Source organism: Cnephaeus nilssonii (assembly GCF_951640355.1).
Source record: "Cnephaeus nilssonii genome assembly, chromosome: 6".
Taxonomy (NCBI): domain Eukaryota; kingdom Metazoa; phylum Chordata; class Mammalia; order Chiroptera; family Vespertilionidae; genus Cnephaeus; species Cnephaeus nilssonii.
Genome location: NC_137077.1, coordinates 55156138 through 55181910, shown reverse-complemented (window position 1 = coordinate 55181910; position 25773 = coordinate 55156138). Strand labels below are relative to the sequence as shown.

Sequence of the window (25773 nt, the reverse complement as noted above, 5' to 3'; positions counted from 1 at the left end):
CTCTAGTATAAAATAATATTGTCAACTGTAATTGAAAAATTAAGTAAACTAAAATAAAAATTTATTGCATAGCCTGGCCAGCATGGCTCAGTGGTTGAGCATTGACCTATGAACCTGGAAGTCATGGTTCGATTCCTAGTCAGGGCACATACCCAGGTTGTGGGCTTGATCCCCAGTGTGGGGCATGCAGGAGGCAGCCAATCAATGATTCTCTCTCATCATTGATATTTCTATCTCTCTCTCCCTCTCCCTTCCTCACTAAAATCAATAAAAATACATTTTTTTTAAAAACCTATTGCACAGCTACAGTAATCAAGACAGTGTAGAACTGGCCTAAGGATAGACATATATATCAATAGAATGAAACTGAGAGTCCAAAAATAAAATTTAAAAAACGATTCTAGGAGATTTCAACCTAGTCATGAAGCTGTAGATAAAAATTTACAGATTATCTGGTTTACCATAGAATTACAGAATTACAAAGTGACTTATAGTACTTCCTCATCCAACCATATATACATGATGTGCTCTAGAGTATTTTCCAGAACAAGTGTCTACTGAAAACAACTAGCAAAAGCAACAGGAAAAAATAAAATAAGTCTCTGTTGAGAGTGATAGAGGGCCACCTTCCCTATGAAGGTAAACCAGGCACTACAATTTAGAGGCATAGCAGAAACATCATTTCTATGTTCTTCCACCTAAAGCCAAAATGGAGAGATATGGAAAATGAAGGGGTTTGAGGAAGCACAGGGCTTGGTTGGAAAGTCTGTAAGGAGGATTCTCTGAAAGGAGAGAGGCCTCTGGGGGACCTTGCTGAAGGTGGCAGACACTGCCTTGACTTTTCCAAACAAGTCTGAGCCCCCAGGTGTTTTACTAGAATCTTTATGTTTAGACTTAAAAATGTCCTTGTTTGAAAGATACTACAGATGCATGTGCTTTCTCAAGGAGGCTTACCCTGCTGATTGTATCTACTAGTTAATTTTAGTTCAAGCTGTTGTTCCAATAAAAGCCTAAGGAGGCAGGCAATCGGGGCTTTTTTGGCTCCTTATGCCAACTAGCCCCTTAGCCTCGCTTTCACAGAAACGTGCATCAGAGTAATCATTCATCTGCCATTCAGGGTCTGCAGGTCAGTCCCGGCAAAAGGGTATGACCCCAGAATAAAGGGCATAATCAGACACATGTTACAATGTGGATTTTCCTAATTTTATCCCTGTATCTAATTCCTGGAGCAGTTGGCAAGTACTAGGTCCTGTACTATGCACTGGAGATTTGGAGTTGACTCAGAAATAGTTCCGGCCTTCTAAGATCTCATGATCTAATTAGGGAAATAAGGCAAGTACATTAGTAGCTGCAATTGTCAGTAAAATATAATACACACAAAAAAAGGATACTGAAGTGTTCAAAGGCAACAACAATGACTCCTTGGGTGCCATTTGAGATAGGTAGGATGGGTGGGGTGACTCCAGGTGAAGATGGGGCACCAGAAAAGGCGTAAAATGGTACGTATCTTCCAGAACTGGCACTGGTTTCCTGGGCTGCAAGTTCAAATACGGTTGATTGGTGCCACACTGTGGAGTGCTTGGCACACAGCAGTAAGGCTTCTGTACCCGACTGTGACCTTTGAAAGAGTTGGTTCCATCGAGTGGAAAGGTCTAAAATTAAACCACAATGTGTGATTTGCATTCATGAATCCACTGACCAACCTCCCACTCTCCCCCTTCTTCTTATAAGGTTGACGCAATATCTGAAATTTGACTCAACACTTGAAAAGTCATTTTCTCACTCCCTATCCCCTTGGAAGATTTAATTGGTGACACATTCAAAGTAAAATAAGCAGTAATAAAAAGAGAAATTGGAGTGGTGGCAGGAAGTGTTAGTAGCAGGAGATTGGCCAAAGAAAGAGATCAATGGATCTTGAAGATAGGACAGAGAAATCTGCACACCTAGCCATCTCCCTGCCCCACCACTCACACTCCCCCACAGAAAGTGAAGGTCTGCTTTATACTGTGAGGGAAAAGGAGGCTCTTTGGGATTTAATGGATTCATACATTGTGAGCACAGAAACTAAACACATTAATTAGACTCATACAGATGTCAGTTTGAACATATACTTACTGGCTATGTGAACCTGAGCAAGCTACAATCTCTCTGGCCATCAATTTTTTGTCTGTAAAATGGGAATGCTAGTAGTACCTGCCTTACAGAATTGTTGGAGAGGAGAATGAGATGATGTAAGAAAAAGAACTTAGCCCTATAGAAGACATCTATTGTTACCTACAGATTTACCTGGAAATAGAGGTCAGCTAGACAACCCTTTTCTACATTCAGAGAACAGAAGACACAAACCCTCCCTATCCCAGTGTGGTGTGTGTGTGTGTGTATGTGTGTGTGTGTGTGTGTGTATCAGAAAAACTTTAGTCTCATATTGTTTATTCTTTTCTTGTAAGGAAGAACACTCCCCAGAACCATGGCACCTTAATGTCATTCTGGGGAAGAGTTACAAATTAAGTGACCACTTAGATAGGAAGGGGAGAGTAAAAAGAAATAATAATTGATTTTTGTGGCAACCTGAATGCAAAACTAGAAAAAGACACATTAACTCGAGTAAATCACAGAATGTGAAAAGCAGATGTATATGTATCAGAAAAGGTGTGCTTTGATTAAACACACAGGCCAAAGACTATTATTTGGTATTGTGAAAACACAGCTCACATTTATCCTATTTTATTATTTGGAATAATAAAAGCTATCACAGATCTGAGACCTCTGGGATGCATGAAAAGCTGTCTCCCTGGGGGGAGGGGAACATCAGTAGTCACAGGGCCGGGTTGAATATACACTTACTGGCTGTGTGTGTGTGTGTGTGTGTGTGTGTGTGTGTATAGATAGATAGATAGATAGATAGATAGATAGATAGATAGATGTTTCTGCTCTGCCAATTAAATCTTCCAAGGGCATACAGCAGTCACAGGGACTGGTTGATATGGGGCAGAGGAGAATCTGGGCTAGACATTCACCCAGAGGAGCAGGAACAACAACTCTGCTTAAAACCAACGGGGCCATGGGATTTGAACCTGCCCCTGTGAGTGGGAGGCCCCATAGGGCCGTGGAGGAGGCTACATCTAACCCATAAGCTCCCAAACTCCTCTGACAGTGACTTGAGGAGTTCAGGCCTAGAGTCAGAATCCCATTGTGCCTTGGCTTGTCTGAAAGTGCCAAGTTAAAGACTCCAGAAAATGAATATGACCCAAGAGTGACCTCCTATGAAAATTCAAGCCCAGCTGGAGTGGCTCGGTTGAATGTCATCTTGTGCACCAATAGGTTGCCAGTTCCATTTCTAGTAAGGGCACATTCCTGGGCTGGGGGTGAAATCTCCCCAGTTGGAGCACCTATAGTTTCTCTCATACCCATGCTCTCTCTCTCTCTCTCTCTCTCTCTCTCTCTCTCTCTCTCTCTCTCTCTCTCTCTCTCTCTTCTTCTCTCTAAGCATGTCCTCTGGTGAGGATTAAAAAAAGAAAATTCAAAAATGTTGCTTCAGGCTGCTCTACAGACATGCTTTCACTGAGTCAAAGAACCAAAATTCAAATGGTCACTAACAAGTATTTCCCCAAAGAGCCTAGTATTTGACTGAATGCCATCTTTTTCAAGAAATATTATTGTGTACAGACAGAGCCTTAGTCTTGTTTACATGAACCATCTGAACATTTTTGACACATTGACTGTCAGCTGCCAAGTCAAAGTCCAGAAACTTCCTAGGGGAAGAATTACAATTAGCAGTGTAACAAAACAGAAAATTACCTTCATTCTAATCCCCTTCACCTTCCAACAAAGGAAAACAGAATGCAGCTGAAAACTTCCCAAAGGCCCCTATTCCTGAGGTCACAATTGAAATGAAAGTCGCTAACAGGTCCTAGAATCGCCTGCATATCAGAGAAAGAGTGGCAACCCATCCCCCATTCGATACACAGCTCTCAGTCTTGTCTAGAATCCCAGCCTGTGGCTACACACTGTGATTTCTTTAGTTAACATCCCTAATGTGCCTTTTCCTGGATGAGATAAATATAGCAGTGTAGTCCATCCATGGAAAGTAACGATTGATATTTATTATGGAAAAGCAGATTGGGTGAATTGTGCACTTGGTTTTAATTACTTTTGTCAGCAGCCCGATGACTTCAAGGATAAACCTGGAGGAAGCAACGTTAGTGGGTAAATGGAAAATCTCCAACAGCTGCAGCTTTCTGTAGTCAGCTCTGACCTCAATTCCGCTGGAGTCACAGTTCACCTTGACAGTGTTTTCATTACTCTGTTTGAAATAAAGACTTAATTATTTTTAAAAAAAAAACAACTTAAACTTGGAATGAAAAATCACAAGTTCACATAGTGATTTGGGCTTTTATTCACTGTCGCCTGTTTTAGCTAGAAGAGTTCTTTGAAATCACTTCATCCTATGTTTCCATTGCACAGATGAGGACGATGGGACCCAAAGAATATCGGCAACTTTCCCAAGGTCACCTCTCTCCTTAGAAGTGCTCTTTCCACTATAGGACAGTGACTTCAGATCAAAATCCACGCAGTAAAATGTCATTCCCCGCGCGCCGTTTTGCTATTGGTACTAAAGGATGAGAGGTACTGGAGGAGTGGCTTCTTCTTTTTCGACTAAAAGTTTACTGTGCTCAATACCCTGTTTTAACTATTAAGGACCCCTGCGTTTACAACCAAGTTATATTCAAAACCTTTGTAAATCAGTGGGGTACAATTTGAATAGTATCTTTCCCATAGAAACAGTATTAGAAATTATAGGTTAGCATCAAGACAACCCATAAAAATATATTTAAACTATGATAAAACTGCAGTGCCATAGGCATTCCAGAAAATACTGTCTAAGTAATACTTTTGCAATTCTTGTAATTAACAATTCAGATAAAATATAAAAGCAATCCATTCCAAAGTAAGTAACCAGCTTTTAGTTATCTTGAATGTTGATGCTTAAAGAAAAGCAGTTTTAATAAGTACTTTTCTAACAAGAATATACCGGGTACCACCAAATTGAGTTATTTGCCTCTGAGAAGCTCCAGAAGTCTGGAAAGGGATACGAAAACAAAGAGAATGAGAAGGTTAGAGAGATGCCCTTAGCGCTAAAGGAGCACAAACCGCCTGGGGAGATCAAGAGGGTCCTTGCAAAGGAGGGGACTTCTGATCCAGTGCTCAAAGGATGAACAGGAGTTTGACAGAAAGATGAAGAAAGAAATGTCATCCCAGGAAGCAGACAGACGTGTGCTGAGGCTATTCTGACGAGAATTTGAGCACTCTCAGGGACTAATTATTTCTCATTTCACTTCAGAATGTGGAGCTGCCCTTTTTGCTTAATAGAGATGTTTCACTAGCACTGCTTGTGCTCTTCGGTCATAATAAAGATTGTATTTTGCTATCAATAAACGCTAACCCTTCCATTCCAATCACAGGAAGAGGACAATTCAGTATACCTTAAATTCAGTTTGAGAAAAATAGCTACATCAACTATAATTTGAAATATAGCCATGGCTATTAGCATCCCCCTGAAACTTTCTTAGTGGTAGGAAGGTTGTTTTGTCTTGAGAGAAAATAGAGAAGCTGTCAAGCAATTCTACAATGGTATAACCCATCCCTACTGTCTCCAAAAATCTGATTTCTTGTTTTGAATACTGTTTTGCATTGTAAATTGATGGGGCATATGCTTGTGCAACCAAATGCCAGTCTTGTTTCCAGAGCTTAGGACCAAAATGTAAATTCCACTATATATTTTGAATGCACTTGAAATAAGAGTTCAGCAAGAAAGATGGGTCTGGATGCCAAGTAATGCTTCTTAATGGGTCTCCAAGCAGGATATCAACCCCTCAAGTATTTTGAATATAGGGTGGTTACAGAAAACTGTTTCTCTACTCACAACACTTCCGACACAAATGTGTGAGTGTTCTACACCAAGATATTATCCCATTCTCTGCAGACACCAATTGGGTGTCCTACAATTTAATTAAATTCTGGCACTAACTACCCTGAGTTACCACAGACCCGGCAGGTCAAAGGCTCAGTCCCATAAGGCTGTCCCCCACTTCAGATACCAGTCTCAAGTAGTGGGTTCCCATATTATCCACACTTCTATCTGACTTAGCTACAAATCAGGGATACCCACAACCCCTCCTTGGGTTCAATAATTGGCTATAATGTCTCACAGAACTCCGGGACATGTTACTTATGTTCCCTGGATTATTATAAATGATGATATCACAAAGTATACAAATGAACAACCAGATGAAGAGGTAAAGTCGGGCGAGGTCTAGAAGGAAGCTTCTGTCCCATGGAGTTGGGGTGCACCACCTTCACAGCATGTGGATACTTTCACCAACCTGGAAGCTCTCCTGACCTTATAGTTCAGGGGTTTTGATGGAGGCTTCATCACATAGCCATGATCAGTTATTAACTCAATCTCCAGCCTGCTACCCTCCCTGGAGGATGAGGAATGGGCTAAAAGTTCCAAGCTTCTAATTACAGCGTGGTCTCGGGTGACCAGCCCTCACCTAAAGCTATCCAGAAGCCCACCAAGAGTAATGTCATTAGAACAAAAGATATTCTTATCACCCAAGAACTTCCAAGGGATTTAGAAGCTCTACCATATATTAGAAGTTCCTAATATGCCCATAACTCAGGAAATTACAAGGGTTTTAGAACTCTGTGTCAGGAACTGGAGGCAAACTCCAAGTATATATTTCTTTATGTCACAGGTGGGTGACCACACAATATAAAATATATCAAATGTTTTCCTATAGATGGAGAGATGACATGGGTGATCTCTAAAGGTCTCTTCAAGTTTTGGGTTTGACTTAAATATATCATGTATTTTGTACTCCTATAACACACACACACACACACACACACACACACACACACACACACACACCATGCGTGCAAACATTTATCCCTAATTTTTGATCTTCAAACTACTTTAGGTTTTTGAGTAGAGGATAAACTTTCAAAAGTGTCAGAGTTGTAGCCATCAGGTCTGCAGGAGAAAATAGAATTTAATACTTTGAGATTTAATTGACTAACATGTAAAAGCACCCAGAACAGAGCCCAGAACCTGGAAGAAACCAAGGATGATATTTAAAACATGTTACCATCAGTATGGCATGGTCTTCCACCAATAAGAACAAACACCAGCTATAAACCTTTCCTAGGACTATATCACAGCATGCTGGCTAAATCATCAATGCTGATCAAAGCTCAATAAATGTTTGGATATTTTTTCTTACGTGTGCCTTTAATCACACAGAGTTTTTCAAACTAGAATTAGTATTTATAGGACATTATCATCACAGTATATATGCTTTCTAAATTAAGTTATATAATTATACTAGAGGCCCGGTGCACTCGCAGGGGGGGCGGGGGGAGGGCCTTCAGCCCTGAACCCTTTCACAGTCTGGGAGCCCTTGGGGGATATCTGACTGATGGCTTAGGCCCACTCCCCCTGGGCCTAAGCCGGCAGTTGGACATTCTTAGCGCTGCTACGGAGGCAGGAGAAGCTACTGCCACCGCTGCTGTGCTTGCCAGCTGTGAGCCTGGCTTCTGGCTGAGATGTGCTCCCCCTGTGTGAGCACACTGACCACCTGGGGTCAGCCCCTGCATTGAGCGTCTGCCCCCTGGTGGTCAGTGCCTGTCATAGTGATTGGTCGTTCCGCTGTTTGGTTGATTTGCATATTAGCCTTTTATTATATAGGATTTACATTTCGTTCATTAATCTCTTATTGATACTGGAGGACTACAGAAAGCTGTCTCCCAAGAACTTAGAAATAAGAAAAATAAGATCTCTTTCTGAGAGTTAAGACTATGAAATCAACTTTTACTGAGAAAAGTGATTAGCCATAATGACTGAAGAACTTTCTCAAATTAAATAATCTGAATACAACTCTAAGTAAAGTTTAATATCATATTAAAGCTGTGGAATATCTGGAGTCCAGAGAAAAACAGAGATCTTATTAATATAGTACCTATCACATGGGACACACTCAATAACATACTGCTGCTGCTGCTGATTGAGAAATCCTGCTCCAAGGCCTCTCCTAAAACCCTCTGTCTAGGACTCAGATATCTGATAACACAAACCGAAGCTTCCTTTTGACTGTTCCATAACATGTGTCCCATTGGTCTAATGCAGTGGTCGGCAAACTGCGGCTCGCAAGCCACGGTTTGCCGCTCTGTTGACTAATGAGTTTGCCGACCACTGACCTAGACTCAGCCCCTATCCAGTGGTCGGCAAACTCATTAGTCAACAGAACGGCAAACTCGTGAGCCGCAGTTTGCCAACCACTGGTCTAATGGGTTTCTAGTGGGTCAAATATCTATCAAATGGTGAGAAAGGCTTATGTGTGTGAAAAACAGGTAGGCATAGATGCTTGAGTTGTGCTGCCCCACACCTGGTCCAGGTGTCTTCCAGAGTGAAATCAGGGCAGAATGAAAACCATTAGTGAGGAGCTGAGGGACATAGGTGAGGACAAACTAGCCCTGGGCAGTTGCTTCTCCAACCTTGTCCCCATCCAAGCTCCAGGGATTTTAAATAATCAGGGAAGGAGAGCATCCCAAGGTTGCTTCTACTTGGGGAGGAGGGGCAAAGGGTAAACTCTGACCTAGGGAGTTGTTTTGTGGGTGAGAAAAAACCCAGAACCAAGAAGAGATATGAAGTATAAAATATACAACAGTGAAATAAAGAATGCAACAGAAGAAATAGGTGGTAGGATAGAAACTTTCAGGGTTCAAATCAGAGAACCAAAAGAAAAAATTATAGAAAACTTCCAAAAGAAAGAAAGGGGAAAGAAATAGAAAATAAAAGCTAACAAAGATGGAGGCTAGAAGTAGAAGTGCTAGTATCCAGATAGTAGAAATTCCAGACAAAGAAAACAAGAAGAAAGATGATCTCTCTATTTTTGTGTGTTTGAAATTTCAAAGATAAAAATTTTAAGATGATTAGAAATATTTGAGAAAAAAATGAAAAGAAATTTCCTGACACAAAGAAGACCTTAGATTTAAAGTGCTATCAGGAACCAATGAGGAGATATTTTTAAAAAATACCTCACACTTAGTGCCATTTAAAAAAAAAAAAAAAAAAAAAAAGAATGTCAAGAACAAAGAAAAAATTCTAAATCTTAGAAAAAGAGCCATCAACATAAAAAGGGATAAGAAAAATTGGATAACACTAGATACAACACAATAGCATGATATTTTCAATATAACTCCAATATACCATTATCAACTTCGGATTTTCCCAATATACAAGTATGGTTTCATATTAAAAAACCCAGAAATATAATCTATAACATTAATGTATTAAAAGTGAAATAGCACATGACCATCTTTAAAAATGCAAGAAATCATTTTATAAAATTCAACATCAACCTGTGATTTTACAAAATTTAATATTGATCTACATTCTTACCCTGATAAATAAACCAAAAACCTACAGCAAATATTACCCTAAATGGAAAATAGTGGATTGGCAAGGTGATCCTTCAGCGCTAATAGGTATGGCTGCTCAAGAAAGAAGGTGAGTAATGGGCCTCTTTGAGGAAAGCAGGTTTGAGGGAACCCTAAGTGGGGGTCTTTATACATGTGGGAGACAGCATGAGAGGATGGGACAAAGAGTACCCTGTAAGAAAGAGTCGCAAAAAAAAAACAAGGACACAGAGGGATCTGGGAAGAAGTCTGCTCCAAAATTTTCCCTATGGTAAACCCTGTTCCTTCTCCCTACCTCACTTTTCCAGAAGCCAATTCCAATGTCATTAAATCAGGATGGAACCTGCCTTTCCTCACATTCATTAGCTGAAGTAACAATAGAAAGCTCTGGGAAAGGGTCAAGAGAGTCTTCACTGAGTGGGGCCCAGTACCCTGTGAACCACACCAGGAACTGGGAGCCTTGAATGATTGAGCATATGCGTCATTGAGCAGAAATTCTGATGCCGAACTTCAGCCTCTGAGAACACTGGAGAGACCTTCAAGTGTCAGGCTTGCTTTTGTCTTTTATGTTTTCACCAGAGGCCCGGTACACGAAATTCGTGCACAGGGGTGGAGGGTCCCCTTAGCCCAGCCTGCACCCTCTCACAATCTGGGACCACTGGCTCCTAACTGCTCACCTGCCTGCCTGCCTGGTCGCCCCCAACTACCCCCTCTGCCAGCCTGGTCACCCCCAACTGCCCCCCACTGGCCTGGTTTCCCCCAACTGCCCCCCCTGCCAGCCTGGTTGCCCCCAATCCCCCCCCCCCCCGCCATCCTGGTAACCCCCAATTGCCCCCCCTGCTGGCCTGGTCACCTCACACAGCCTGCTGTTCAGTTGTTTGGTCACCCCTCACTAACCCCCCTGCCAGCCTGGTCGCCCCACACAGCCTGCTATTCAATCATCCATCCGGTTGTTTCAGTCGTGTCAGCCCCTGGCTTTTTATACATTAGGATTACTCTTCTTTCTATTGCTTAAGAAAACCTAGTGCAAAATGTAGAAGTGTGGGAAAGAAGGTGGATTCATTATATTTGGGATGGTATGTTGGGCTCTAATCTTGTAAAGGGATGACTATTTTCCCAATATAGCAGCTGAGGCAGCATAGGTTCTAAAGTTGTGGAACATGCAGTATAAAACAGGATAAAAGGGGAAGTGCTATTCCAAGGAGTTGACAGTCTGTGCTTAATTGTGACTTCATGTGCCCAAAAGAAAAATACAATGGAAGAGGATGGTTAAATCTCAGAAATATGGGGTCTGCTAAACTATTTCCTTTGTTCATTTTCTCTTCATAATTATGAGGCTTTTAGGACTGGCTAAGATATAGAAAACCCAGCATTTGTCATCTATATTATTAAATACCAAATTTAGTTTATAAGAAGAAAATTTTCATTATTGGGCCAGTGTGTATTAAGAGAGGGGACAGGTAAAAGTGCCTTTCTGAAGAGACATCTAGAATTTGACACTACTTACCATTAGAGTGCTCCAACTTTTTAATTTCCACAGTAAAGTTGCATTATCCTATATAATAAAAGCCTAATATGCTAAGTGTCCAGTCGTCGGTTGTCCATTCAACCAATCAAAACATAATATGCTAATGATATGCTAAGGACACTCAACTGCTCACTATGATGTGCACTGACCACCAGGGGGCAGACGCTTCGACCTGTAGATTAGCTTGCTGCTGGGGTCCGGCCAATCAGGACTGAGTGAGATGGGCCAGACACGCCCTGGAGACCTCCCACGGTCCCTCCCCAGCTGGTCAACCTCCTGTGTCTCTCCCTGGCCCCAATTGGACATCCCCCAAGGGCTCTCAAACTGGGAGAGAAAGCAGGCTGGGCTGAGGGAACCCCCTCCCCCCCACCCCCCCGCTCAAGTGCATGAATTTCATGTACTGGGCCTCTAGTATTTTATAGAATATCATCTTGGGATGAAAATTCTAACTCAGCAAAGCAAAATAGACCAAGTAGAGAATTTAATATCATTGCAAATGGATGAGTGATCATTTCATATATTTGAAAATGTAAAGAAAAACAAAGCCTGGAACAAAGAAAATAATCATAGATGTTATTCAGACACACCTGAGGTGACATTTCAACTTTGTATTATAGAATGAGTGGATTTTCAGCAGATAAACCAGGCGGGGAAGAATGTTCCAGGAAGAGGGAACCCCATTTACAAAAAGGCAGAGTGTTTTCGGGGACCAGCATGCCATGAGTATGACAGATGTTTGTAGGAATAACAAGGGGACCAAGCTGGACAAGTAAAAGGAGGGTGCATGTCATAAGGAACATGTATGCCTCATTTATCATTCATCAACTTTCCTGTGCACATGAAAAAAGACCTAGTTCCAGCTGGCTTAAGCAAAGAAAGAGGGAATTTATTGTTTCACAAAATTGAACAATCTGGGTGTAGGCTTTAGGCACAGCTAGGTTCAAGGTTCAAATGAGGTCATTAGGGCTCATGTTCTCCCCAGCCTTCTGCTGGGTTGGCTTCATTCTCCAATTCCACATGGAAATTTCCAGAACCAGGATCACACCCCAGGGCCCAGACTAGGATAAGGCGAGGGAGGCACAAAATTTAAGGGAATACCCAAAAACTCAGTAATCAAGATAAATAATATTTGAATGCAATATTTTAAGAATTCAAAATGAAAACAAAGAAATCTGTGAACAACATACCAAAATTTTAAATAAAGACAAGATCAGTATTACTGACATTTTTTGCTCTAATTTTAAATATATTTTTTATTGATTTCAGAGCAGAAGGAAGAGGGAGAGAGAAATAGAAACATCAATGATGAGAAACAATCATTGATTGGTTGCCTCTGCATGCCCCACAATGAGGACTGAGCCCGCCACTGGGGCATGTGCCCTGACTGGGAATTGAATCGTGATCTCCTGGTTCATAGGTTCATGTTCAACTACTGAGCCACGCCAGTCAGGCAGCTCTAATTTTAAATAAAGACAGAATCAGTAACATCGCTACCAAAACTAGAGGAGTGAATGGATGCCAGGGGTAGGGAGGGCACAATGAGATATCCACCCCATCATAGCTAGAAGTTTCAACTTCATCTGTAGGCAATAAATAATCATAGAAGAACCTTAATCAGGCAAGAGGTATAAGGACAATGGATGAAAAAAAGTAATGAAGGGATTGGAGGAAGGAAATTCAGGGATAGGAGTTAAACTATTAGCCTAAGCAAGACACAATAAAACATGGACAAAAAGTAATGCCAGGTGGGACCAAGGGAGGGTGTACAGGAGAGATGGGGGACAAAAACTTGTATGAAACAAGAAACAGGTACTACCTGTTGGGTTTGTGACCACCTTAATAAACCTTTGTTTGTAATTGACTAGAGGCCCAGTACATGAAATTCATGCACTGATAGTGTTCCTAGCAGCTGCCGACTGCCGGCCAAGTACTCCCTCCCTTACCCCGGCTGGCCCCGCCCCCAGGTCAAACTCCCAGATGAACACCTGGTCAAGGGGACAATTTGCATACTACCCTTTTATTATATAGGACTCCTCAGATTGGGCCCAAAAGAATTACAGAACATTCAAGGATCCCTGATATGTCTTAAAATTAAGCAACATTCTTTATGTAATAGCACAGCAGGTACACCCAAGATCTGATTCAATTAGACAGATAAGAGAAACAGAAACAAGAAATGCAAAAAAATTAAAACCGGAGGGCCTCAAGTTGGGGTCTGGGGATTGAGTCCACTGTAGGTTTCTGTACTCTTTCCTCTCGCCCTTCAAATTAGAAGTGAAAAGAAATCAGTCGTTTCTGGAAGTCCCTTGCTGGTGCCAACTGTAGGAAAAATACTAGAAGATACCATCTGATTCTCTCTGGGGGCAGACAGACCCAAGACTCCCTGTTCCCCCTGTCTTTGAACAGAGGAACTCCAAGGTAAAGTGTCTGAAATATCTGAGTATTCCACTAGGAAATGCATGACTCAGTAACAGTCTGCAGTGTACCTTTAAAAAGCCCAATAGGGCCCTAACCGGTTTGGCTCAGTGGATAGAGCGTCGGCCTGTGGACTCAAGGGTCCCAGGTTTGATTCCAGCCGAGGGCATGTACCTTGGTTGCAGGCACATACCCAGTAGGGAGTGTGCAGGAGGCAGCTGACCAATGTTTCTCTCTCATCGATGTTTCTAACTCTCTATCCCTCTGTAAAAAATCAATAAAATATATATTTTTTTAAAAAGCTATAGGATCTACAACAAGGAAAAAGATCATTTTCATTTGCAAGCTAAGACTGGCATCACTACTTTTACAGCATGAGGTTTGGCAGAATTTAAACATCTCTTGTTATCCTAAAACTTTAACCTGTTTTTTTATTAAGATACCTGTGTCGGTTGAAAACTGTGGCATATTTGCATAAAAATAACTATAGCAAACCAAAATTTTAATTTTAAGCTATTTTAATCACTTTCCCAGACACACCAGTAAAACAACTTCTGGTTGACACCACTGTAAGCGCTTTCCAGCAGCACTGAGTATATTCATAACAATTGACGTTTTCCCTCGTGCAGAAAGATGAGATGCCCAGGAGGACTCTGGGAGTGGGCCAGTCACATTTTTCATCAGTGCCTAATAATTAGCAGAAATTCATTACTCTGTGTTTGTTCGAGCCTGAACAAAATCAGCTTGTAATTACTGGTAGCTTAGGGCGAGGTAAATATTTGATGTGATGCTGGTAAATCAGCTTTTAGTGATACAAGGAGTTAGCTGATCATGTGTTTCTTCAGCCTTTAATAAGATTATAAGTATTAACCACAAAGGTGAGGCTGAACCTTCGCCATCTGTTGTGCCTTCATGCTGCAGACAAATAACAGGAAAGAAACTGCCTCAGAGCACCAAGCTAATGAACCCCTGGGGGACCAGGGCTATCTACTTGGGTTAAAAACGGGAAATTGCTTTTAGCAAATTCAGTGCAAGAAAAATAGCTACCGTAGTCTTATCACTAAAATCCTATAGCCTGTTACAGGACTAAGCTTTGACCTAGTTTTGATTTAAATCTTTAATTTTTTTTTGTTTGACAATCTGATACTAGAGGCAAATTTAATCTTTTCGATTGGTTTACCAGATATTTTTAAGTCTTAAAATTAAGCAATATTCTTTATGTAATAGCACAGCAGGTAAATTTCACAACAATCTTCTGCAGTGGTAAATATTAAAGAGCCAATAGCCCTGGCTGGGTGGCACGGTTGTTTGGAGCATGGTCTCATACACCAAAAAGGTTGCGGGTTTGATTCCTGGTCAGGACACATACTTAGGTTGGGGGCTTGATCCCTGGTTGGGGCGCATAGGGAAGCAACTGATCAATGTTTCTCTCTCACATCGACATTTCTCTCTCTCTCCCTTCCTCTCTCTCTAAAATCAATAAAAACATATCCTGCAGTAAGGATTTTTTTTTAAAAGAACCAATAAAAGTACATAGGACTTTGTGACAGTCAAACAGGAATATCTACACAAATCTCATTTATCCCACTACAACCAGCAAAGGTAGACAAAGCCAGTAGTATTATTCCTTTTTTAAGAAAGAAAAAATTGATTCTCAGTGAGATTAACGCATTGACAGGAGGTCACAGTTTTAGTCACTGGTGGAGTCAGCTGAAATATTCTGACTGCATTCCAACCACATCCCAATGTGGAAGACAAGCAAGAAAGCTAGTGATTGCCAGGGAATGTGGCAGGTGCAATGAAAGGGGCACACAGGGTCCTAACGCGGCTCAGAGGATGGACCCCTGATTCATTCCATGGGTGGGAGGGGCAGAGGGAAGCCAAAGAATGCTTCCCGGAGAAGTTAATTGACTCTGGAGATACAAGTTTACAAAAAGGGGAGAATATGAAAAATGTTTCTAGGAAGAGAGAATAATGTGAAAAGGCAGAGACCGGTATCAAAATACCCATTTTGATGGAATAATAAGTGATTTGTAGAGCATAAGAGGAAGAGGTTTGGGAAGAGAAGAGACTGGAGAAGTGGGAAAGGATAGATCATGGTGGACCTTGTGTGCTAAGCCAAGGAGCTTCAACTTGATCCTGAAATAATTGGAACCATTAAAGAGCGAAGGGTGTGTGTGTGTGTGTGTGTTTATAAATTATAAATATATGTGAATAGGAATTCAAAATATATGTAGCAGCTAAAGAAGACTGTCCATTTAGGATGACAGTATGGAAAACTGATTTGCAAATTATTGTTTGCATGTAGAATTATAAACTAGTGTAGTATTAGCTCTGAAAAGGACAGTTTAGAGGTCACCTATCCAATAACCACATTTTGCACATGAGGAGATCGGGGGGGGGGGTCTTGCCTCTGGTCATAGAACTTGTGAGCACCCAGGACAATCATTATTGCCAATAATAATATTTTCTTTTCATCATTATCATGTAAAAAATATGTTTCAATTAACAAGAATTTTATTTGGCTTGTATTTTATAATAACAGGTAAGGCTGTCAATATCTCAAATAGTTTATATAATAATTGAATGCAAATATGAGCTGTATCCAAATAAGAATAAAATGGGTTTTTGGTGTGTTTTTTTCAATGACAGGGAAACAGCAAAAAGCAGTGTGGTCTTTTTAGAAGTCCGCATGGTTATGTCATTGACATCAATGTCATTGATGTATATGATGTCAACCACATCAGCTTTCAAACTCATCTTTTGGGCCTGCCTCTGAAACCTCAGGAGGGAGGATACCGTTTAGTTAATTTTTTGTCTCCTGAACCCCTGAGTGTCTGGGTTCCGTCTGGGTTCTGCCGTTAACAAGGTAAGTGACCTAAGCAACCTGCTTAATTGCTGTGTGTCTCAGTTTCCCCATGTAGGAAAAGGGAAATAATAACAGTACTTACCTCTAGAGTTGTTTTGAGGATTAAATGAATTTGTACTTATAATGGGCTAAGAATAGCGCCTGGCACGTGATAAAGCCAGACGTGAACCATGGTACAGTGGCATAATGAATTTTCATCATGCTCTGGTTAAAGCTGACAAACAGAATCCTAAAACCAAACTGGAGAAAAGAATTTTCTAAAGCACTTTTATGCTGTAGATGTTAATCATACTGTTCCATTATTCACCGTTATTTGTAAAATATGAATATTTATTACTGTATTTGTTCAGTGTTCATTATTTAATTTTTGGGAAAATTTACATGTCTGTTAAAACCCCCAAACAACAGAAACCATGCCTTTGAACTTGCTCTCTAAGGTGCCAAATTCAAGTAGGCACTCTTTGGTGATGGGGATTAAGCTGAGCAAACAAGTTCCTTTACTTCTTTAAGCATCAGCTTTACTTGGCTTTTAGGTGCCTGTGCATACATTTCCTTTTTATTTCATTTACTTTGATTTTCTTTTGAAAGGCGGAGAGATCATGCAAAAGATAGTTTACTATTGTGGGGGCTTTGTCTAGAATGTGCCAGATGTTCAAGGTCACTCTGAGCGTGGGAATCTTAATCAGGGTGTTCAAGTTTACTTTCCTATACGCAGGTGCAAGAAGCAAGGGCACAGCTCTCTTATTGTATGTGCACTGCTCAAGTGTGCCCTTCTGTGAACGCCGCATCCATTTGCAGCTAGGGTTCAAGGTATGGAGAAGGGGCTACGCACAAATGGATATACTAGACAAGAAATATAAATTTAAAAAGCATGGGGAGACAAGTGGAGACCTTACTCTCTAGTGGAGAGGCTCTCTGAATCCCTGGACCCATTAGCTTTTATTTACTAGACTACACATTTGCCCTTTAGCAAAGCAAACAGGCATATCAAAGGTAAAGTTTGGTAAACAATAAAGGGTTATCAGGTTAGGGGATTGCCTTCAGCCATTCAGCCAAAAGCAGGGCAATATTATGCTGATTTTAAGCCCTTGCTGAATATCAAAGTCCATTAGCCTTCCAGCGGACTTCTTGCATAATTATGCTAACTACCTGTTGGTCTTAGTCTCTGGCACCCTTCTATAACCCAAAAGACTGAGGTCACTATTTGGCAAGAAGCCTCTTTTGTCTAAGTTAGTATTAAAGTATATTTCTGACCAGGCAGACAGTGGGCTCTGAGTCTGCTGTTTAGTGAGGCTGTAGCTCTAAGAATGGCTCCTGTATAGCTCCTAGGCTGGAGGCCATTGCTACTTCGTAGGAAAGATGTATTGTTACCCAGCCGGTGTGTGGCTACAGTATGGGGCTTTACTTTGAAGAACTGCTTTGTCTAATAGCTCCACTCATAGCAAGGGCTACATGGCCACTGGCTTCTACAATAAAGACTCTCTTATATACCCACAACTTCTCAAGACCATTAATCAAAATATAAAATGTGTTTAACTGAAAGCAAAATGCAGGTTACAGATAGGATAAAATACTTGAAACTGAAAGGTCCTTCTAAGTATATACATATTCACAGTAAAGTATTAAGTAATATTCTTGTGAAAAACAAGTGAAACTAGCAAGAAGCTAGATCAGTCTCAAAATAGTAAATATGTTACAGCCATAATCAAAATAGCCCAGACTAAACCTTAGTGATCCAGTGGAGTATCTGTAGCACATGTGGTTGAGTTCATTAGTAAAGGCAGTATAACAGAAGCACGCATTCTCTTAAAATGGAAATGCTTCTATATACTCTCTTTGAACTATTATCTCTCCCCCAAAAAAATAAATATTTTTAGGAGCTTCCAAGGGTTGAAAACAAGGTCAGAGGACAAGGACTACATAAGAAATGTATTAAGCCACAAAGTGAAACTTTCTCAGTCAATTGCACAGTCTGTGTTGTCAGTGGGTAACTTCTCCCACAATGCAGATTTGGGACTCCAGGAGTGTCTCTACTGTTGTTAGTAAGAAAGCCTCAGATGTGCGCCAACTCTGCTGTTATTAATGCATAAATAAGCATTTTCAGTGTGCAGGGAAATGTAATAATATCAAATTTCCTAAATTCAAAGAAAGAACTTTCTCGATGCTGACAATGACAATTGCAATGGCCCTCTCCTTTTTCACCAGCTATTGCATACCTTCAAAGGTCAAATCATTTAGGAAATAAGAAATTCACCTGTATCACTTCAAGAAATGTGCCAAAGGATTTGTATGCATGCATATAAGCATAACCAATGGACACAGACACTAGGGGGGTGAGGGCATGTGCTGGGGGGTGGGGGAGTAGCCAGGGAGAGGTCAATGGGGGGGAAAGGAGACATATGTAATACTTTAATCAATAAAGAGTAGAAGAAAAAGAAAAGGGAAAGAAACGTTCCCAAAAAAAGCCTTAAAGCAAAGATCGGCAAATCCATTTTTTTTTAAATGTCCTTACTATCAATTTGTCAAGGATGTCTGAAAAAAAGAGTGATTTGTGATCAAAAGTTCTCTCCACAGAAAATATACACATTCCCACTATGTTTCCTGACTGGCAGAAATAGCCAATATTAATATGCTTAATTATTTATGGTTTGACCTTTACTTTCCACAGAAATTCAAAGAGCAGCTTTCCTTATAAATTCAAGATAATGACCATACTATTTTTTTACTATAAATCAACTTTTTAAAATTAAAGATGTACTGACTACCATTTTATTTCTTGTTGAATAATGAGATGAGAGAAGAAAATAAAAAATAGAATTTCAATACACCAGAAAGTCTCTTTAATTTCATCTCTTCAACAGTATGTATGCAGTTCCTTCTATGAGCAGGAACATGAAGGAGGAGAGTTAGGAAAAAAAATAATAAAATAAGGAATTCAGTATAAAGCAAAAATTGTATTAAGGGGGCCAAAGAATTTGCCTCGGAAGGCAAAATTCTTAATAAGAGGACATTAAAATGCAAAAGAATATCTCCAAGGGCAAAATTAGTTGCTACAAAGAATGTGTCTAACAGCTAGGAGAATAACAAATAAAGGAATGGTGGCTGTCAAATTAGGAAGCAGACAGATTGTTATTCTGGGAAAGATTTTGGAGCAAGTTAAGCCTCAATTGTTCATTCACTACTTAGAATGTGTCTGTCAGTCACTGTACAGGGCACTACACACACACACACACAAAAAATGAAATACCTGAATCCTGTCCTCAGAGAGTGTAGTAGAGGAGACAGTCCCCTGATTCAAAGTGATGACAGTGGTAACAGTGTCATCAAGTTACAAGAGACAATGGTGCTGTTTTACCTGGCAAGTGGGAGATGTTTTCAAAAGATAGAAACTGAGTTGAGAGTTGAGAGAGGAACAGAAGTTCCATAAAGAGAAGGCCACCCAGGCATAGCAACCGTGCAAAGTTTGCAGGCCACAAAGATAGAAAAGCACACGGGGCTTCCAAACCTGCAGGAAGTCCCGAGTGACGCAGGTGGCTGCTGGGCCTGAGGGCCAGAGAAATGTCTGGGGACCGTGGGAGGTCTGATAGGAAGCCAATGGGGGGTTGGGCTCTAAAGAAGTGTATTTATGTACTGTTTCCTCCTCAGCACTAAAAACGCATTCAAAAAAACAGCTAATTTTTTTATGATTTTCTTTACATTTATTTTGCCCCCAGCATTGCTATCCCATTGGGTCTGTGAGGAGCTGAGGAGGGAAAGCATATCAGATACTCATACTTTATTGCTTGGAATTGTTTTGAAATTAATCTTTGTGAGGGCAAAAGAAGCACATCTCTAAGTGTTTCTATGTTGGATATTGACTTGTAGATCTAATTTCAGTGCTTAAATAGGGCAATCTTTATTAGTCAGAAAAGACTAATGCATAATATGGGATAAAGACTGCATTTATTAGCAAGCATTTGGCTTAATCAGCCTGATAGTTGCTATTGGCCAGACAAGTGCTTATGAATTGTGGCATTGCTTTTGGCAAAACTATTTATCTGCGTGACACGATATATCACTTTTGAACTTCAACTTGACATCCATAAAATTACATTTTCATCAAACTGAAAGATCAGGCTTTCCGTGCTGACTCACTTGGGTCAACATTTTGCAAATGCCTGGATTTACCACTTGAACCATAAACCCTTTGTGAATAGTTCTGTGCACTGATGTTTGATAGCCCAGGGCACAGATCATAATTTCTGAACAGAAGAGGTGTCAAAGCAAAAATGCATTTTCTTTATGCATACAAATGACTTACTCCAAAGTGTCACCTCATCATGTCATTTTTAGATCACTGAATAAACACTAACTTTGTTGAATCCCCAAGAGAGAGTAAATGGCATCGTTGGTGGTTCCTTTTATTTCTTGGGGTTAGGAAGGAGTAGCACCTCCCTGCTAGAGAATGTCCACTAGTGTGACAGGCATGTGCCACAACTTGCAGTGGTTCCTTTCTTTAGGTGGGACCTAATTTCAGTATGTGTTTTTAATGTAAGCAATGAGGTAGAAATTTCAGAACTGACCAAAGACATAGAGATGAGTCAACAGTTGTGCTGGCCTTAATTCTGGACTCAAAATAACCCTACATAGCATCCTGGTGTTACTGCTCTTGTCTGAGCCCTGTATGTGAGGTAGATTCTCTTTTCATGTGAACAAGCATATTAGGGTCTCTCACTCTGGTAAGTACATACAGAGGGTTTGGCTCCCAGGCAGGAAATGACCCAGTGCCCTTTATAATCTCTTCAGAAATAAAAAATGAAATCCAGTCATAACTCAATTACCCCTTGGAGGATTTTTACATGAGCAGGTTCCTTGCAATCTTTACTAACCACATTAAAGAGCAATCTGGCACCATTTTTGGAACAAGATGTTTTGCAGCGATTTTGCAAGTATAAATATCCTGTTTGGCGCAATAACATAAACTTTGTCTTCTGAGGAAAGTGCATACCAGTTTTGGTGATATTTACATACAAACAATTTGTTAGTTTCAAATCTTTCCCAAGGAAAATTAAGACAAACATTAAATATCTGATTGTTTTGGTGACTTCACGAAGGGTTCCTAGACGAAGTGATGACAGTTCTCATTGCAGGTGGGAAGACTGAAGGCAACTCTGGGAAATGCTCTGCGCCAGGAAGCACCTCAAATTGGGGTGTTATTGACAGAATTGCCTGGGATAACTACAAAGGTGGAAGAGAAAGTGCTAGGGTTTTAGCAATATCTGCAAAAACCATTCAGGCCTTAATGAGATGATGTTGAGTTCTTGGGGGAAGGTTGAATCTAGTGTTAGATATTCAGCACTTACAAGAATCTCTCATTGGCAAGACTTATCATAAGCCAGTTTTGGTAATATTAGTATAGACCTTGCAAATTCTCCATTGATAAAAGAAAGACCAGGTGACTGAGAAAAAGATATATTACTTATGATAATTTCTATTGCAACTAAGAAAAAATTCAGTTTGGCCTGGATTGAATAGCAAAGTGATTTTTATTAGCTCAGTTACCTAAAAAGGCCATAGATAAAGAGAGCTTTAGGACAGGCTTGATAGACCACCCAACTATGGTAGGAAATACCCAATTTCTTTCAGGCTCCAGCTCTCTCATAGTCATAAGTACCTCCCAAGGCTACATGCTGCTTCCTTATTCAAGCTCATAGGCAAAGGGCAGCCTTCGAGGTACCTCCCACAGAAACTCAGGAAAGCTCCCTTTCCAGAAGATTCCAGAAACATCTCCTTACCTCTCATTGTTGTTAACCCTGTGCCTATCCCTGAACTAATCAATGTGACAAGTAACCAAGGCAGATAACATACCAAGTCATAGACTTTAAGTCTGAGACTGGGAATTTTTTTTTCTTCTAATGATCTGCTATAGTTCTCGATTCAATGCTCTTCACCTCGGGCCAATTCCAAGCTGACTGCAGAGAAGGCTGCATCCCCGCTGCATTCTCAGGAAAGCAGTTAATGTTTCTGCTTTCCAGCAGGGAGTACATAGCAGGCGGGACCTGGGGAAGTCTGGGGGAACCAGGCTTCTCTTATTTTCATCTGAGTCTTTTGCCTTCTTGCTCTTGCTTGCACTAACTTTAGCTTGGGAAAAATATTCTCAGCCCCGCTAGCCCTTAACCCACTTTGGATTATAGACTACTACATAAAATACCTCTCTCTGCAAAGTTGTGAGGGTCTTTCCTTCTCTTTTCAATTTCAGACTAAGTATATCCCTTTTAGTAAGACTAAAGCTTAAAATGAAGTTAAAATATGCCAATATCATCAATTATTTTTACCAAGTTTCCTAATGTAGCTGCTGCCTTTGTAGCCAAAAGTTCCTACTAGTAAGAATAAAAATAGATGATTTTCCAGGACTACACCTGATGAAGGATTCACCAAAAATAAGAAGCAAATCAGAAACTGGAGCACCAAATAATAATGACAAATATCCACTACAGGGAGGATACAATTTCTCTCAGCTACTTTTTAATCAAAACATCTTATTAATCTCCTGAAAACTAATGGATTTTAGAGGGGGTGTGGCCCTGGCTCATGGTCTGGTGACTAGAAAACAAGTAGATGTAACCTTACGAATAGCAGTGAACTCTACTACCTTCTTTAAGAGATGCATAGAAATATTGGGGGAGTGGGGGATGTATTATGAATCAGGGAAGTAGCTTCTATATCCCTATAGCCTCAAGTTTTCACATCTGGGTGGGGAGAAGTTTTCTATTTATTTAGAAAACATAATTTTCCTTCATCTAAATCAATCTTAGAAATCATCACATTCCATGTCTCCATGAATGAATCTCTCTGAAAATCTTGCTTAAACTTTTTGGTTAATCAAAAAAACATGATCACTATAGACATCCAACGCTTTCTATGAGCAGGATACTAGACTTGATAAAGACACAGTGGATTGATTAAAAGACAGATCTTTGCAGCAGTGTTTCTGGAGGAAGATACTATTGTCATTTGTGGTGGGACAATTCTCCACGTGTAGGTCTGCTCCATATAGTATGCAAATTTAATATCCCAGCCCTCCAGGCACTAAATACCAGTTGCATCTCATTATAATATACATTAGATCCATTGCATATAGTCATTGTAGTAACAAAGATTGTCACATGGGAATAAAGGGGAGCACGGTGGCGCAATTGGGTGGCTATCGGGGAGCGTGGCCTGGGCCTGTGTGACCGGGCAGCCTCCAGGTGGAGAGGATTCAGGATGACCAATGAGGAACCTCTTCCCAAAAATGTCCCACTGAGTGAGACAGACTTCAAAGTTATGGCACGAGATGAGTTCATTTTAAGATGGAAACAGTATGAAGCATATGTGCAAGCTTTGGAGGGCAAGTAAACAGATCTGAACTCCAATGATATAACTGGTTTAAGGGAGTCGGAAGAAAAACTAAAGCAACAGCAAGAGTCTGCACAAAGGGAAAACATCCTTTTAATGCCACTAGCAACCAAGGAGTAAGAGATGCAAGAGTGTACTACTCAAATCCAGTACCTCAAGCAAGTCCAGCAGCCCAATGTCGCCCAACTGAGATCAACAATGGTAGACCCCGTGATCAACTTGTTTTTCCTAAAAATGAAAGGTGAACTGGAACAAACTAAAGACAAACTGGATCAAGCCCAAAATGAACTGAGTGCCTGGAAGTTTAAGCCTGATAGGTAAACAAATCATACTCCCCAGTCAAGACTTCCCTGACAGTCCCACCATGAGAAAGCTGTGGTGGGACAGCCAATTACTCATTTCCACACCAAGACTCAGACTTTTTGAGCCAAAAAATCCACAATCTTATACCATGCAGCTTGTAATGGTTAATGTAAAACTTACCAGATAAACCTTGTATTTCAGCTTTTTCCTCTTCCCTCTTTTTTGGGTTCAGAGGCCTGATAGCTTCCAACTATTCCGAAGAAGTGGCCACCTCCGAAAAATTCCCCTTCTAGGACATGTAGACACTTGAGAAATGTTTCTGTTTGAAGAAAATAGAGGGAGAAACAGAAGTCTTAAGTCTGTGGCACATGTGTCTTCAGACAGTTTGGAGGAATGAAAACCTAGAGATTTAAAATCATAAATTGAACATGTAAAATTCCAGTAAAAATGGAATATGCATCGCTCTTAACCGTGAGTATAGTGACTTAGAGACACTGTATATCAGTTTTGCCTATCAGACTGTGGACTTCATGATTGTTGTTGAACTTCTTGATCAAAACTTAAATGAGGTGAATTTTGCATTTCAACGGTTTATTTTCTAAAAAACTACTTATAGATATCAGTACAAGTAGTTCATATATTTAACCATTTCATTTGGGTCTCTCTGTTACTTGATTAAGCCTTAAATCAATGTGGTTTGAATGAATGATTTGTTCTTTGAATAGTTGCTAATACTGTAGATAATCTTACTGAGGACTGTACAGATATGAAGGTGTGGTATCAAAATTCAGGTTTAAACTGTTTGAAGCATTATAAACATTCATTTCACAACTAGATTGTATAAGGATATTGGCTGTGATGAGACTCACTGGGTTATTTTTTAGTAGTGAAATTTATTAAATCCCCATTTCATTCAACAGGAACATGTTGAAAGAGCATTGTCATTGGTGTTAATTGGGGAATGTATTCCTTCATTGTATTTGGGGCCTTTTGTATCGCATTCTTGATATTAAATTAAATGTGCCTTAAAAAAAAGATTGTCACATGTTTTCCAACATTCCTTAAAGGGGCAGCACCACCACTAGTTGAGAAACTTTGATTTTTCATGATGTACAATTTTACACTGTAGCCAGGGAGACAAAATATCCAAAAAAAATCTGACAATCAGGGAACACTAAGCATAGGCTGAGAAATGATCCAAAGTGGCACCTGGCACATTGCCTGGCATAGAGAGGTATGCCATAAATGTTAAATGAATGAATGGATGGATGGATAAATGAAGATGGGTCTTAACTGAATTTTACATAATGGAATAGTAGTACACAGAATCCTGATGGAGAGTTTAAAGAACAGTAAATAGACCTATTGGGCCAGCGTGTAGGGATTCTGAACAGAAGGAGGGTCTTGTTGGAAGAAGGCCTGAAATCTCAGGTGGGAGTTTGATTCTCCCAGTCTGCTACTTAACATGTGACTGTGGACAAGATAATCACTTCACTGCATTTTACCTTTTTTAAAATCTGTGAAATGAGGGTGCCTGCCTTATGTAGTAGTTGTGAGGTGGGACGGTTAGAAAACCTAACATGATGCCTGGTATCTAGTTGGCTAACAATAAATGGTCAGTATTATTAATGCTATTCTTATTATGTCATGATAGCAAGTTATATTTAAACTTAAAACGTTTGAGTGGGAGCCAGTGAGATGAGGAATGCAACATGTGCAGTGTGGTGGGAATAGAAGGGAATCAAGGTACAGAAAAGGCTGGAGCGAAGACCAGTTAATGCTGAGCACTTTTCACTTAAAA

The 25773-nt window shown here is 40.3% G+C and overlaps 1 pseudogene across 1 annotated transcript; it reads left to right on the top strand.

Moving 5' to 3' along the window:
- Positions 1–23516: 23516 nt before the first annotated feature.
- LOC307101846 (pre-mRNA-splicing regulator WTAP-like) lies at positions 23517–24265 on the top strand (annotated as a pseudogene). Its single transcript, XR_013815259.1, has 2 exons — positions 23517–23986; positions 24205–24265. The product of XR_013815259.1 is annotated as a pre-mRNA-splicing regulator WTAP-like (transcript).
- The last annotated feature ends 1508 nt before the right edge of the window (positions 24266–25773 follow it).